This window comes from Lepus europaeus, chromosome 10 (genome assembly GCF_033115175.1).
Source record: "Lepus europaeus isolate LE1 chromosome 10, mLepTim1.pri, whole genome shotgun sequence".
Classification (NCBI taxonomy): domain Eukaryota; kingdom Metazoa; phylum Chordata; class Mammalia; order Lagomorpha; family Leporidae; genus Lepus; species Lepus europaeus.
This window is the reverse complement of record NC_084836.1, coordinates 17,510,196-17,525,618: the sequence shown is the minus strand read 5'-3', so window position 1 is coordinate 17,525,618 and position 15,423 is coordinate 17,510,196. Positions and strand designations below refer to the sequence as shown.

The following is a 15,423-nucleotide window of genomic DNA, read 5'->3' as shown; positions in this document are numbered from 1 at the left end:
AGTAGACCCTAACAATGTCTTCTTTATTAGAGAATTCTTGCTGATTTTTCTAAGACTGGTCAATTTTTGTTTACCACAGTTCTAAATTTCACTTGCTTAATCAGATTTAAATCTCAAAAAATAAAGGTTTTACTTTGAAATTTGACCAAGTTTATACTTTTTTCCATGCTGGAAATGAAAATGAAAACCTGAGATAAAGCCTAATCTTGTCTTGGAGGCCACCCACACACTTTGCTTAAAACTGACATTTGCTGATGGATTTAGAGAGAATCTCAGAGGAAATAATTCACCTACTTCCCAAACCAGAAAGATTCCAGCATGCCAATCATTGTGATCAAAAGGATCTGTTCCGCCAAAAAGAGGCACAAATATAAAACACACTGGTCAAAGAAATGAGAGTAACAGCTAATGGGCATGGAAGTATGGGGCTAAGCAACTTACCTCTAACTCGTCTGACTCCTTCAGCAACCTTACGAGGCTGTTGTTAACCCGTCCGGCAGATGCAGAAGCTGAGGCCTACGGCGTGAGACATATCTTACAAAGTCCCAAGGCAGTAAGCAGCAAAGCTAAGATTTGAACTCAGGCCGTCTGGCCCCAGGATCTATCTGCATAATCACTGTGCTCAACCAACTGTTCAGTTTGCCATCCGCTCAGGTAACATGAGGGCACATCAAAGAGTTCTTGGGAAATGGAATTAAAAGATAAGTTTATTTTTGGTGTAAAATCATTTTTCAATCCATGCATATGGTTTCAAAAAAGTTCATGGAAAATGTATTTTATGGAAAAACTATTTGTGGATTTCAAGATGTTTTTGCACCAAAATAAATTTACGTTACTTCCATTTTCCATGAACTTTTTGAAGTGCCCTTGTCAGCATCTGGGAGCAAGTGCCAGTGACTCCGGCATCACATTTTTAGGTAAACTGGAATACAGTCAAGAGCCCTTGGATGTCTATCTTGCCTGACCCCAGGTTATCTCCAGCTTATACATATGGTTCATCCCTCTTCTTCCAGCTCTCTAAACCCTGAAACTCATCTGATCAAAGTCACATCCACACAGGTAAAGGAGGCTACTTGAGCCTGGTTAGGTTCTCCAAGTTGTCTGCCACTCACAGTCTCCTTGAAATCATTTATAGAGATTACTGTAAATGAATTTATAGTACAGAGGGTGAGCATGATCCAAAATACAGCAACCACTCCTGCAGCATGGCACTGCTTCAAGGACAGAGCAGCCTGAAACTGCATTGCCTTTCTGGCCTTGGTGACGTGAGCCAGCTTTGAAGAGGGCAGAACACCCATACACAGCCCAAAGTGTTGATGAGGCTCCAGGTGGCACACCTGAGAGAGCTGCCCAGGCACCAGAACCCTGGCTTCCTCAGAGGCAGCCACAATCTGCAGCTCTTCTGCTGCCTCCAGTAAGTCAACCCCAGTGGTCTCTTAAACCAAAGTTACATCCTGCCCCTTGAAGCCCTCCCATGGCTCCACATCCCATTCAAAGCATGATCCTCACTTCCCAATAGGCTAGACTGGATCTGGGACCTACATAACTGCTTTGTCCAGCTGAAGATGCTTTTGCTTGTGAAAATTAAGAAAACTAAGAATTATTCTAGAACAACAGGTCTAAGCCTGGACTATTCTGACCAAATAAAGATGTCTTCATTGCCACTCATATCTGTTCTCCCTGCAGCCCCTCCATTCACTCTGCCCCAGTCCCCTTGCTATTCTTTCAACATCCCAGGCATGTTACTGTCTCAGGCTCTTTGCAATCAATGTTCCCTCTCCCTGGAATATTATTTCCCCCAATAACTCCAAGGCTTGATCTTTCATCTCCTTCACCTCTTTGCACAATATTGTTAGCCTCCCAAGACCCCTCTATGTAAAAATAAAGTGACCATCCTGTACACACACATGCAAAAACACACATACACACTTATTGCTCTTGGGCCTTTTAATACCATCCAATTGCCACACATTCTATTTCTTCATTTTGTGTGTTGTCTATCTACCCCAGGTCCTCTGCATGTGTTTACACAGGTCAATCCTTGCCAAGAGGAAGAGGAACCTGGCCTCAAGCCTCAGACCAGAATGTAGGGTTGTACTGACCTGAAGAAAAAGACCCCTTCCACCCAGAGTGGGCACCATTTTCCCATGAGAGACAAAAGTGCTAAATAACCCGGCAGTGGCCCTGTCACCCTCACTGGACTATAAGTTTTGTGACTTGAAACATGACATTCTAGTTGCTTGTCATCTGTTTCTAGTACCTAGAACAATGCACAGCATGTAACAAGTGAACAACAACAACAAAAAAAGTCGTCAAATAAATGAACAGACAGAACAAGACAGTTTGGCTTTCCCGCCTTCTCCAAGTGCTGGAATGTTCTTCCTGCCTTGGGGACTTCAACTTCCTTCCCTTACCTCTCTGTTTTTCTTTCTTTTTAAAACACATTTAACTTTTCTTTTTTAGATTTATTACTTATTTATGTGAAAGTCAGAATTACAGACAAAGAGGAGCAGACACAGAGCAATCTTCATTCCCCAGATTCATTCCCCCAGATGGCTGCAACAGCCAGGACTAAAACAGGCTGAAGTGAGGAGCCAGGAACTCCATCCTAGTCACTCACATGGGTGGCAGGGATCCAAACACTTGGACCATCATCACTGCCTTACCAGGCACACTAGCAAGACGCTGGATCAGAAGTGGAGCAGCCAGGACTCAAACCAGCACTCAATTATGAGACGCCAGTATCCCAAGCAGCAGCTTAACCTGCCGTGCAACAACTCCAGCCCCGAAATTTTATTTTCCTAACCAAACTCAACTTATAATAAACACTTTTATCTTAACACTTCAGGGCAAACTTCAAAGTTTAAAATTGCTCCTTAGAAAGTCACTTAGCCAATTAACCCCATCATTCAAAGTTCAAAGTCATTTTCAGAGTGTCCTCCATTCTCAATCATGCTCCCTACTCCTCCCTGCCAGAGTGGAGCTTTGCAGAAGGAAACGTTTTTCCTTGACACCAGGAAAGTGGTGACAACTCTGAGTGTCATCTGCTGGGTTGCTGTGCTCTGCACTGTCTCTTCCTGCCTGGCCTTTCTGGTTTTATTTCAGTCCCTCCTGCATCAGTAGCTGATGTAACTGGTCCCAGTGGACCTTTGGGATGGCGGGAGGGCAGTGGCAGTATCTAAATTCTCTAAATTTTATATTTTTCAAGAATTGTTTTGACTCTTTGGAAACCCCTTGAAATTTCCTGGGAATTTTAATGTAAGTTTCCTATTTCTGGAAAAAAACACTCTTGAAATTTTGATAGGGATACATTTTGTAGATCACTTTGAATACTAATTTCACATTAACAATGTTAAGTCTTACAATACATGAATGGGGGATGTCTTCCCATGCATTTAGTTCTTTAATTTCTTTCAGTGGTGTGTTCCAGTTTTTGGCACACAAATGTTCCACTTCCTTGGTTGTTTATCTTTAAGTATCTTACCCTTCTTGATGCTATTTTTATAGAAAGCTTTTATTTAATATATATAAATTTCGTTTTTGGATTATAGCAGTTCTTCCCCTGATACCTGCCTTTCCACCCCCAGATCATCCCACCTCCACTCCCTCTCCCATCCCATTCTTCATCAAGATTCACCTTTAATTACCTTTATATACAGAAGATCAACTCTATACTAAGTAAAGCTTTCAACAGTTTGCACCCACACAGATATACAAAGTATAAAGTACTGTTTGAAGACTAGTTTTACCGTTAATTCTCATAGTACAACACATTAAGGACAAAGATCCTACATGGGGAGCAAGTGCACAGTGACTCCTGTTGTTGATTTAACAATTGACACTCTTATTCATGACATCAGTGATCACCCAAAGCTCCTGTCATGAGCTGCCAAGGCCATTGAAGCCTCCCGAGTTCACAAACTCCAACATTAATTAGACAAGGCCATAATCAAGGTGGAGGTTCTCTCCTCCCTTTAGAGATGTTCTTTCCTCCCTTCTTTGATGTCCCCCTCCCTCTACCAGGATCTCATTCACAGAGATCTTTCATTTAGGTCCTTTTTTGCCACAGTGTCTTGGCTTTCCATGCCTGAAATGCTCCCATGGGTTTTTAGCCTGATCCGAATGCCTTAAGGGCTGATTCTGAGGCCAGAGTGCTGCTTAGGGCATTTGTCTTTCTATGAGTCTGCTGTGTGTCTCACTTCCCATGTTGGATCGCTGTTTTAAGTGGAATTGCTTTCTTAATTTCTTTTTCAGATTGTTTATTACTAATGTATAGAAATACAACCAATTTTTGTCTGTTGCTTTTGTATCCTTTTCTGGATTTATTAGCTTTTTTTTTTTTTTTTTTTTGACAGGCAGAGTGGACAGTGAGAGAGAGAGACAGAGAGAAAGGTCCTCCTTTTTGCCGTTGGTTCACCCTCCAATGGCCGCCGCGGCCGGCGCATCTCGCTGATCCGAAGCCAGGAGCCAGGTGCTTCCTCCTGGTCTCCCATGGGGTGCAGGGACCAAGGACTTGGGCCATCCTCCACTGCACTCCCTGGCCACAGCAGAGAGCTGGCCTGGAAGAGGGGCAACCAGGACAGGATCGATGCCCCAATCAGGACTAGAACCCGGTGTGGCGGCGCCGCAAGGCAGAGGATTAGCCTGTTAAGCCACGGCGCCGGCCATAATTCAGTTAATCTTGAAACAGTTAATCTTAAAATCAACACCCAGGCACTGGCATCAGCAGCCAGACTCATAAACTAGTAAGACATTAGAAGTGTATAAGAAGCTCTCTTTGCCTTTCTATTAGCAGTAAAATAGCAGAAACTACCAACTTGAGTCCTTGCCACAGAATTGGCTGCAGTTCAAGTTATGCATCCATTCTCAGTGGTCCATGGCAGCAGGTGCTAGCAACTGTCAGATCAGTTGTGCAGTTATTTGAGGCACCGTTGCTGAAAGCCCATCTTTGGTCTTGTTCCCTGTCCCTCCCAGTGACCCAGTGAACTACCCAATTTTACTTTGCTCAATCCCTTTTCAGATAAATCAACTGAGTAAGCATGTTCCATTTGCAAATACAATCCAGTTTAATAAACTAATTTGCCTAAAGCAATGCTTAGTATATGTTGTACTTAATACAATTTGTGGAATGAATAAAAACTTAACATTTATTAATCCAAAATTGACAAAAACACACACAAGAAAAAAAATCTGCTTTTTAAAAAAGCTATAATGTCTGTCACAACTCTATGCCTGTTTTCTCCTCTGAAAGACAACACTCTTCAGTCCTATTCTCCATTATTATGGGTAGAAAAAAATTACTTGGGCCAGTGCTTTGATATAGTGGATAAAGCTGCCATCTGTGGCACCAGCATCCCATATGGGTGCTGATTCAAGTTCCAGTTGCTCCATTTACGATCCAGCTCCCTGCTAATGCACATGGGAAAGTAAAGGAAAATGGCCCAAGTACTTGGGACCCTGTACCCATGTGGGAGACTCAAAGAAGCTCTTGACTCCTCATTTTGCATCAGCCCAGCTCCAGCCTTCGAGGCCATTTGGGGAGTGAACCAGAGGATGGAAGAATTCTCCCTCTATGCCTCTCCCTCTCACTCAGTAACACTGCCTTTCAAATAAATAAATAAATCTTTTTTAAAAAATTACTGGTGATCACAGAGCTCCTCAGTGGGACCTCCCGTGGATATGCAGAAACGTCTTTTGTATCAGGTCTTAGGACACTGACTCACCAGCCAACATCAGGGCATTAGTAGTAGTTTTGCCAAAGTGATTTTTCTTAAGATGTTCATATTGGATATTAGGAAAGGCAAGCATATTTTCAGAGGCCTTACTTCAACATCTCAATACGGTGTCCCCAGACTACCTGGCCACAGCAGGCATTAATTCCCTGATGAAATCACAGAGGAGATTTGAGAGCGAGCTGGGTAGCATGTCATGCTGAGATGAGGACACGCCATTTCTCAAATTACTCTCTTATAAAAGACCTTAAAATGCCTTCCTTTCCAAATCTGACTCACTTACACCTGCCAGGAAAATGATGATACTTTCTAGGCTGTAAGTTGCTTGACCTGACCTATGTCTACCTTACTTGTTAAAGTCTCAAAACACCCAGGGTATGGGTGCCTCCTGGTTCACATTTTTTAAAATGCCCATTTTAACACTTGTGAAAAACAAAATATGCACTCTAGGGTTACTAACTTATTTGTGACCAACTCTCCTGTGTGTTCCCCAGGCTAAACCAAAGCTTATTCACACAAACCTTGAATGGCACGTAATTTTAAAATACATTCAACATACAATCTGATTTGGCTATGTATTTGACATGTGGAACTGCTTGAAAATACACTTTCCAGAAAGCAATATATTTCATCCACAAACACTACCATTTTTTCTCAATAACACTATCAGGAAAAACTCCAGCAGGACAGAGGGAAAGCAAGCACTATGGGGTAGGTAGTGTCAGTGGACATCCCATTGGGAGGTTCAGGTAAGAGTCCTTTGCTCATGTCCAGGCCCCAAGGAAGAACCAAACAATTTTTTAAAAAGATTTATTTATTTATTTTTATTTATTTGAAAGGCAGAGTTACAGAGAGGCAGTGGCAGAGAGAGAGAGAGAGAGAGAGAGAGAGAGAGAGAGATCTTCCATCCACTGGTTCACTCCCCAAATGGCCACAAGGGCTGGAGTTAGGCTGACCCAAAGCCAGGAGTCAGGAGCTTCTTCCAGGTCTCCCACATGGGTGCAGGGGTCCAGGCACTTGGGCATCTTCCACTACCTTCTCAGGCCACAGCAGAGAGCTGGATCAGAAGTGGAGCAGCCGGGTCTCGAACCAGCACCCATATAAGATTCTGACACACCCATATGAGATGTCGGCATTTCAGGCAGTGGCTTTATCCATCACACCACAGTGCTAGCTTCTCTCATGTATTTTTAAATTCAACAGGATATATACTTATAATTACATTATAATATAGTTTATAACTTCCAATGAATGGAGTAATATATGTACAGGGGTATTTTTAATATATGTACAGGTTAAAAATTGGCTGGCACCGCGGCTCGCTTGGCTAATCCTCTGCCTATGGTGACAGCACCCTGGGTTCTTGTTCCAGTTGGGGCGCCGGATTCTGTCCTGGTTGCTCCTCTTCCAGTCCAGCTCTCTGCTGTGGCCTGGGAAGGCAGTGGAGGATGGCCCAAGTGCTTGGGCCCTGCACCCACATGGGAGACCAGGAGGAAGCACCTGGCTCCTGGCTCCTGGCTTCAGATCGGCGCAGTGCGCCGGCTATAGCGGCCATTTGGGGGGTGAACCAACAGAAAAGGAAGGTTTTCTCTCTCTCTCTCTTACTGTCTAACTCTGCCTGTCAAAAAAAAAAATAGTTTGTTAAAAATGAAGTTAAAGGGTAAGTTTATTTTTGCATAAAATTTTGAAATTCATGCATAGTTTTTTTAGAATGTTCATTGTCCATGAACTTCTTGAAGTATAGATATATAGATATATAGATAAATGAAAGTAGATTGGATATGGGCACTCATTTTTTTTTATTGCTAGAGTTTGCAATTAAAAGTTGGATACCATCATTTTAAATCCTTGGGCACAGATTAGTGCCCAGCTAGTAACCAGGGGGAGTGATTCCAAACAGGTTACTTAGAAGAGGTCAAACCCTAGATGTGTCCCTAGACCAGGCTGCACTGGTTCTGAAGCAAGCTGGCCTAAGACCTGGAAGGAGTAGGGAGCAAGGTGACTTCCAGGAAGGGGGGGAAGTATGCTTGGAGGACTGAGCAGAGTCAAAGGTTAAAGAGGAAGGACTAGTATGAGGCCAAGAGGGTAGTGGGATCCAGATAATGTTGTCTTTTGGAACCACGACAAAGATTTAGATGTGATTGTGTGTGAAACCAAAGCCTGCTAGAGGTTTGCAAGCAGAAGAATGATATGATCTGTTTATATTTTTGGAACCATTACTAAATCCTTCAATCTAGCCTTGACCTGGAATATATTTTTACCACCATCTGTTTGGTTTGTGTCTATCTCTAATGACTGAAACTGGAAAGGAAACACAAAGGTATATAAATTTATCCCCTAAATGACATCTATCCTACTAAACATATAGTTAACTCTAAACTTGATTTTTCCATTCATGATAATGTTACTGAGATTTATCCTGGATGTGTGTAGCTTCAACTCATTCCTTTAAATTAGCTGCAGTCCATTGTATAACTATGTCACTGTGTATTGATCCACTCTCCTGTTAATGGACATGTACGTCTCTTTACTCTCCCATTAGTGAACAGTCCTATAGGTGTTTACTGAGTACACAGTGTGTAACTTGTGGAAGTTGTTGACCCATGGTGTTGCCATTCTACAGCTGTGTTGGGTCACAAAACTACACTCTCAAGTGCCACGGCAGCAGTATATGTGAGACTTCCCATTTTACTTCATTTTGTAAACATCTATCACCATCAGACTTTTTACTTAATGTCAACTGATGGATATGAAATGATACTTCATTACGCTTTTTATCTGCATTTCCCTACACACTAGTGAGCAACCATCTATTTCTACATTTAGTCAATACTCAGGTTTCTTCTTTGTGAATCTCTATTCATATCCTGTGCTGATTTTTCTGCCCCATTACATATCTTTCCCTTAATAACTGGCAGGAATTTTCTGTAAACTCTAGATGCCAATCCCTTGCTACTATTTTATTTCTAAATATTTATTGTTTACTTGTAACTTATCACTTTTATTAATAAATGTTGGAGAATTTTTTATTATTTTATTTTAATGCAGTAAAATTTATCAATATGCCTTAAAATTTTATGGATTAAATCCTTTATTTAAGAAATCCTTCCTGGCCCTCAAGGTCAGAAAAATATTTTGTATTTTTCCAAAAAGTTTTCACACCTAGGTCTGAAACCTGCCTAAAATTTACTTCTCTATGTAATGTGAAGAAGACATAATTTTGAGTGTGTGTGGAGACAGCCGGTTATTTCCACACTGTTAAATAAACAAATTGTAAATAATCGTTTCTTTTTCCATTGGTACCCAATGCCATCTCCTACATATAGCAGATATATATAGTCTATTCTGCCCCATTGGCCCATTCTTGAGGCAACAGTATATTGTCTTATTGCTATATCTTTTATTAAAAATCTTAAAATCTGTTAGGATAAGTTTCCATAATGTGTTCTTCCTATTTGTCTTATCTCTTCTTAGTCCTTGATCTTCATGTAACTTGTAGAATCAGCTTCTTCATTTTAAAAATGCAACAATGGTCTTCTCAATTATTAGTATAGCATCTCTTCATTTATTCAGACCATCTGTTAAATCCTTAAATAATGCTTTGTACCTTTCTCTATATATGTCTTTTACATATTTTGTTAGATTTATTCCAAAGCAAATTATACTTTTGGTTTTAATAATTTATGTTTTAATAATCTGAAGATAATTTTAGGTTCTCTTTTTTTAACTTTTATTTAATGAATATAAATTTCCAAAGTACAGCTTATGGATTACAATGGCTCCCCCCCCCCATAACTTCCCTCCCACCCGCAACCCTCCCCTTTCCCATCCCCTCTCCCCTTCCATTCACATCAAGATTCATTTTCAATTCTCTTTATATACAGAAGATCAGTTTAGTATCTATTAAGTAAAGATTTCAACAGTTTGCACCCACATAGAAACACAAAGTGTAACATACTGTTTGAGTACTAGTTATAGCATTAAATCACAATGTACAGCACATTAAGGACAGAGATCCTACATGAGGAGAAGTGCACAGTGACTCCTGTTGTTGACTTAACAAATTGACATTCTTGTTTATGGCATCAGTAATCACCCTAGGCTCTTGTCATGAGTTGCCAAAGCTATGGAATCCTTTTGAGTTCGCCGACTCTGATCATATTTAGACAAGGTCATAGTCATAGTGGAAGTTCTCTCCTCCCTTCAGAGAAAGGGACCTCCTTCTTTGATGACCTGTTCCTTCCACTGGGATCTCACTCGCAGAGATCTTTCATTTAGGTTTTTGGTTGTTGTTTTTGTTTTTTTTGTTTTTTTGTTTTTTTGTTTTTTTTTTTTTGTTTTTTTTTGTTTTTTTTGCCAGAGTGTCTTGGCTTTCCATGCCTGAAATACTCTCATGGGCTTTTCAGCAGGATCCGAATGCCTTAAGAGCTGATTCTGAGGCCAGAGTGCTGTTTAGGACATCTGTCATTCTATGAGTCTGCTGTGTATCCCGCTTCCCATGTTGGATCGTTCTCTCCCTTTTTTGTTCTATTGGTTAGTATTTTCAGACACTAGTCTTGTTTATGTGATCCCTTTGACTCTTAGTCCTATCATTATGATCAATTGTGAACAGAAATTGATCAAATGGACTAGTGAGATGGCAGTGGTACATGCAACCTTGATGGGATTGAATTGGAATCCCCTGGTATGTTTCTAACTCTACCGTTTGGGGCAAGTCAGCTTGAGCATGTCCCAAATTGTACATCTCTTCCCTCTCTTATTCCCACTCTTATATTTAACAGGGATTAAGTTCTCAATGTAAATAGTCAACATTGTCTCTTTTATTTTCCAAGTCAATATTTTTTCAAATATTATTTTTCTTTTTTACCATCGGATACTTTTTATGTTGTGATATTAATAAAGAGAATATGCAGTGTAGTTCATAGATACAATTCTAAGAATATATTGATATTCCCTACCTCTCTCCCTCTCTCTTCCTTCCTTCCTTCCTGCCTTCTTTTATTTCTTTCTTATTCAGCTTTTAAGATAACATTTTTAATTTATATTACAGTCAAGGACTTAATACTCCACTAAATAAAGAGGTCAACAACAACAAAAAAAAAAAAAGCAAGAAGACCATAGGTCAGCATATTTCCTAAGCCTTGTATCTCTTTTTTCTTATATACCATTGCTTTGAATCCCCAGGACATTGCTGAATATAAGTGGTGATGGACACTATTGTTTTTCCTTACTTTAATAGAATTATTCTAAAAGATCATTATTATTAAGTTCCACATTTTTTTCTGTAGACTTTTTATAGATGTTTGATCAGGTTAAGGAAGTTTCCACCTGTTACCAGCTTTCCTAAAGGTTTTCTTTTTCTTCCTATGAATTAATGTTGAGGTTAGTCTCCATTGAAAGGTTTATCTCATATTACTTCCCTAATCTGTTAATGTACGTTACATGAACTGATTCTTTATGTTAAACTATTCTTACATCCCCAGAATTAACCCTACTTGGTTACAGTGTATATTATTATACAAAGTGCTAAATTTGATTTCACTAGTACTTCACTGAATATTTTTCAGAAATTAGATTATTCCATTTTGTTTTTCTTTTTAAAATATTTATTAGTTTGAAATTCAGAACTTTGGGGACAGCGGGAGACAGAGAGAGATCTTCCACCCAGTGGTTCATTCTCCAGATAGCCACAACAGCCAGAGGCTGAGCCAGGATGAAGCCAGGAGCCGGGAGCTTCTTCCAGGTCTCCCACTGGGTAGCAGGGACCCAAGGACTTGGGCCATCTTCCACTGCTTTCACAGGCCATTAGCAGGGAGCTGGATTGGAAGTGAAGCAGCTGGGATACAAAATCAGAGCCCATAAGGGATGCCAGCTTTGCAGGCAGCAGCTTTACTCAGTATGCCACAACATCAGCCCCAAATCCATTTTATTTTCAACACTTTTCTGACTTTAAAAAATAATATGTAGTTTTTTTTCTTTCTCAATATAAGGATTATCTAATATTTGAAGTTTTCATAAAACACTATTACACAAACCTCTTGACATTCTGTTTTTGATACAGTCGAAATTTCTGAATACTGAGTCAATAATGTCTTTAATTTATTGAGGTATGTGATACTGTGATATCATAAGAAATATATTTTGGTCTCTGTTCCTAATTACTGGCACAGAGCTCCCAATACCTTAGAATTTCAGGTAATACTAATGTATTTTGTTATAATGAAGCCGCTCTTAGTAAGCTGTCTAGGGTGCTGGTCCCTAGACAGACCAAGCCGTGATTAGAAGTTCAGAACCTCTCTCTCACTGTCTAACTCTGCCTGTCAAAAAAAAAGAAAATAGTTCAGAACTTCCTCCAGGAGTTAATACTCAGTAATATCTATGTGATGAATCCAGCAACCCCCTAATTTATGGTTTTTGAAGAGTTTCCAATCTTCTGAACATGGAGATGCAAGAAGGGCAGTAAACCCAAAGAGACATGGAAGCTCCATGCCTCTTCCCCTATACTTTGCCCTCTGTATCTCTTCATATGCTGTTCATTTGCATCTTTTATCAAGCTCTTTATTATATAATAGACAATTAAATATAAGAAAGCATTTACTGAGTTACGTGGGCTGTCTTAGCAAATTACCAAACCCGAGGACAGGGTCATGGGAACCCCAACATGCAGTCAATGGTCAGAAATATAGATGGCATCCTGGAACTTGCAACTGGCATCTGAAGTAGGGGCAGTTTTGTGGGCCTGAGCCTTTAACTTGTGGGATCTGCACTGTTAGTTAGTGGCCAAATTAAACTGAATTGCACTTGATCTTAGCCAAAAGGTCGAGGACACCATCGTGTGTCAAAGAATTGGCTAATGTGGAAAAAACACGCATATCTGGTAACAGAAGTATTCTTTGCAAGAAAAGAATTTAAAGCAAGTGTGAGTTATGCATAGAACTGACTCCTGATTTTGTCTCCACTCTACCACCACATCGGTACTTATGTTTCCCCTTTCATTCATATTTTTTCATTCATGATCAGTCTTCCTAGATTTCTCTCTTTTATTCAGTCTGTCTCATAACAAGCTTTTGATTTTGTTGATTATCTCTAGTTGCATGTTTATGTTCTAGTTTGGTGATTTCTTCTCCCCTTTATTACTTCCTTCTTTTGCTCGCTTTGAGTTTATCCTGCTGATTAAATAGGCCTCAAATTGAATGCATGGTCCTTTAATTTTCAACCTTTATTTTTCTCTGCAATAAAATTTAGGATATAAATTCACCTCTAAGGACAACTTCAGCTACATCCCACTTTCTTTATTAGTATTCAATTCTAAATGTTTTGCTTTTTCCATCATTATTTCTTGCTTAATCCATGAGTCATTTAGAAGTAATTTTTAGCAGTCATATTTTGGGTCATATCTTTATTATTGAGTCCTTTGGTAAATAATGCTACTCTCCTACCCTGACAACCATTCTCATTACATCCTTTGTAATAGAACCCTGAGTCTGCAGTGGCAATGCAACCAGGTAATTAACCATGTTTTCCCGTTTTCCTTGTGCTTAGTTCTGACTGCAAGACAAAGTTCTAACTAAGGTAATGTTAAATACTAGGCATCTAAGCAACACCCTCCAAACACAACCACAGATGATCTCCATCAGAAATCTGTTCTTAAAAGCCCCAGCACTCATTCTTGTTTCTTCAGGCTGGAAATCTAGAATTCCTTCTTAGTTATCCTCTTCTCCACATCCCACATCCAATCCGCTATAATGCCATATCAGTGCTATCTCTAAAATATCTCTAAAATCTAACCACATGTTGTCAGATCCTGAGCTAGTCCCAGCCCCCATTCCTCTCACTGGAATATTTGAGTCACTTCCTAATGGGACTCCTGGCCTCCCGAAAATTCATACTGCATACAGCAGCCAGTGAACTTCTTGAAGGAGTAGATCGGATTATTTCATTTCCTGCTACAAAACAAAATCTCATATAACTTCTGTATTGCAAAAAGAAGAAAAGACAAGCTCATTGGCCATATGACCCTGTTTGAGCAGACCCCTGTCCACTCCTCCATACGTCCCTTCACTCTCGACTCAACTGCATGGACATTCTTTCTGCTCATAAACATAATAGGCCCGGTCTGTCTCAGGCTGACTGGGCTTGTGCTTAGAAGTCTGCCCCCAAGAATGCTCTGCCAACCAGACTTTACTTGGATTTCACCACCTGGAACTATCCTAGGTGTTTCTTTGCTAATTTTCCATTATTTGTATTCTTCCCTGTGTGTTAGGCTTCTTTGCTGTTGCTTTTAGAACAGTCAGTCCTCTCACTGATCATTTTTAAGTGGTCAACAAGTACAATATATATGGTATAATACTGGAATATACACACTGTCACACATCCATGATTTAGGTTATTTGATATAAAATATATTATAATCTCTAATGTAGGATATTTGCTATATAAGATATGTGTTATACAATGTAAAATGTAAAACATTAATATACAATGTATAATATATAACATGTAATAAAATATATAGTAGTCAACATACAGTATATACTATAAATAATGAAAAAATATTAACATCTTTTAAAGATATACATCTTAAAAATTTTTGCCCTACTTTTATAAGTCCTCCAAAACCACATCAACACAGAGAGGAAGAGGGAGAAGAAAGGGGACAGGCGGGGAGAAAAGGACCACCATTGTGGCACAGTGGGTGAGGCCTCTGCCTGCAAGGTTTCAAGTCCTGGCTGTTCCACCTGCAACCTAGCTCCCTGCTAATGCACTTGGGAGAGCAAGGAAAGATGTCCCGAGTGCTTGGGCCCCGGAAACCCTTATGGGAGACCCAGGTGGAGTTCCTGGCTCCTGGCTTCCAGGCTGTGGTGGCCATTTTGGGAGTGAACCAACAGATGGAATATTTATATTCATATTCATTCATTCTATCTATCTATCTTTCTTTCTATCATCTATCTCTTCCCCCCTCTGTAACTCTGCCTGTCAAAAAAATAAATAAATAAATCTACAGGAAGGAAGGAAGGAAAGAAGCAGACAAAAATTTTGAAAGAGAACACAGCTGCTATCATGCCTGTGACCTCACACAGAGCTGCGCTCACTCCTCCGTCCTCACTTCAGCTGCTAGGAGAGACCTGCTGGGAACCTGAAAGGCATCACATCACTGTATCAGCACACGTAAAGATCAGCTTGGAACCTGCCTCGCTCCACGCAGAGGGAAGGGACTGAGGATCCCTTTCAGGAAGCTTTGCTTTCAAGGGCCTTGATGCACTAATGGTGGAACAGCCCCATGAAGGGGACTCTGGTGCGGTCTCTTCCTCCCCAACACAGTCCAAGCTGGGAGTCATGGAATCCCTTAACTGAAGATTCTTAAACACTCAATTACTTAGTCTAAATGGAAAAATAACTCATGAAACAGCAAATCACAGATGCCCTAGATAGATATATTCCTCTGGTTTAGTGGAGTAAGAACAGTTAGAAAACCAGGTCATGTTTTCTATCTTTCTGCCAGCTGGCCTTTTTCTTTAATCTTAAAATGTGATTTCCCAGATTTCTTGATTTCTACTCATGAATTCTATTTCCAGTCACCATATGCTACTTTTCTGCAAGCATTAATTTGGGACAATCCTGCTCACAAATTTTGGAAAAGAAAGACTCTGTAAGATAAAACTCCCTTAACTTAGAATCGGCCCTTCCCTAT

At 40.1% G+C, this 15,423-nt stretch overlaps 1 protein-coding gene across 2 annotated transcripts in view; it reads right to left on the bottom strand.

Moving 5' to 3' along the window:
• Positions 1–15,423, bottom strand: part of C10H12orf42 (chromosome 10 C12orf42 homolog) — a 184,998-nt gene that overhangs the window by 105,165 nt on the left and 64,410 nt on the right. The window lies entirely within an intron of this gene.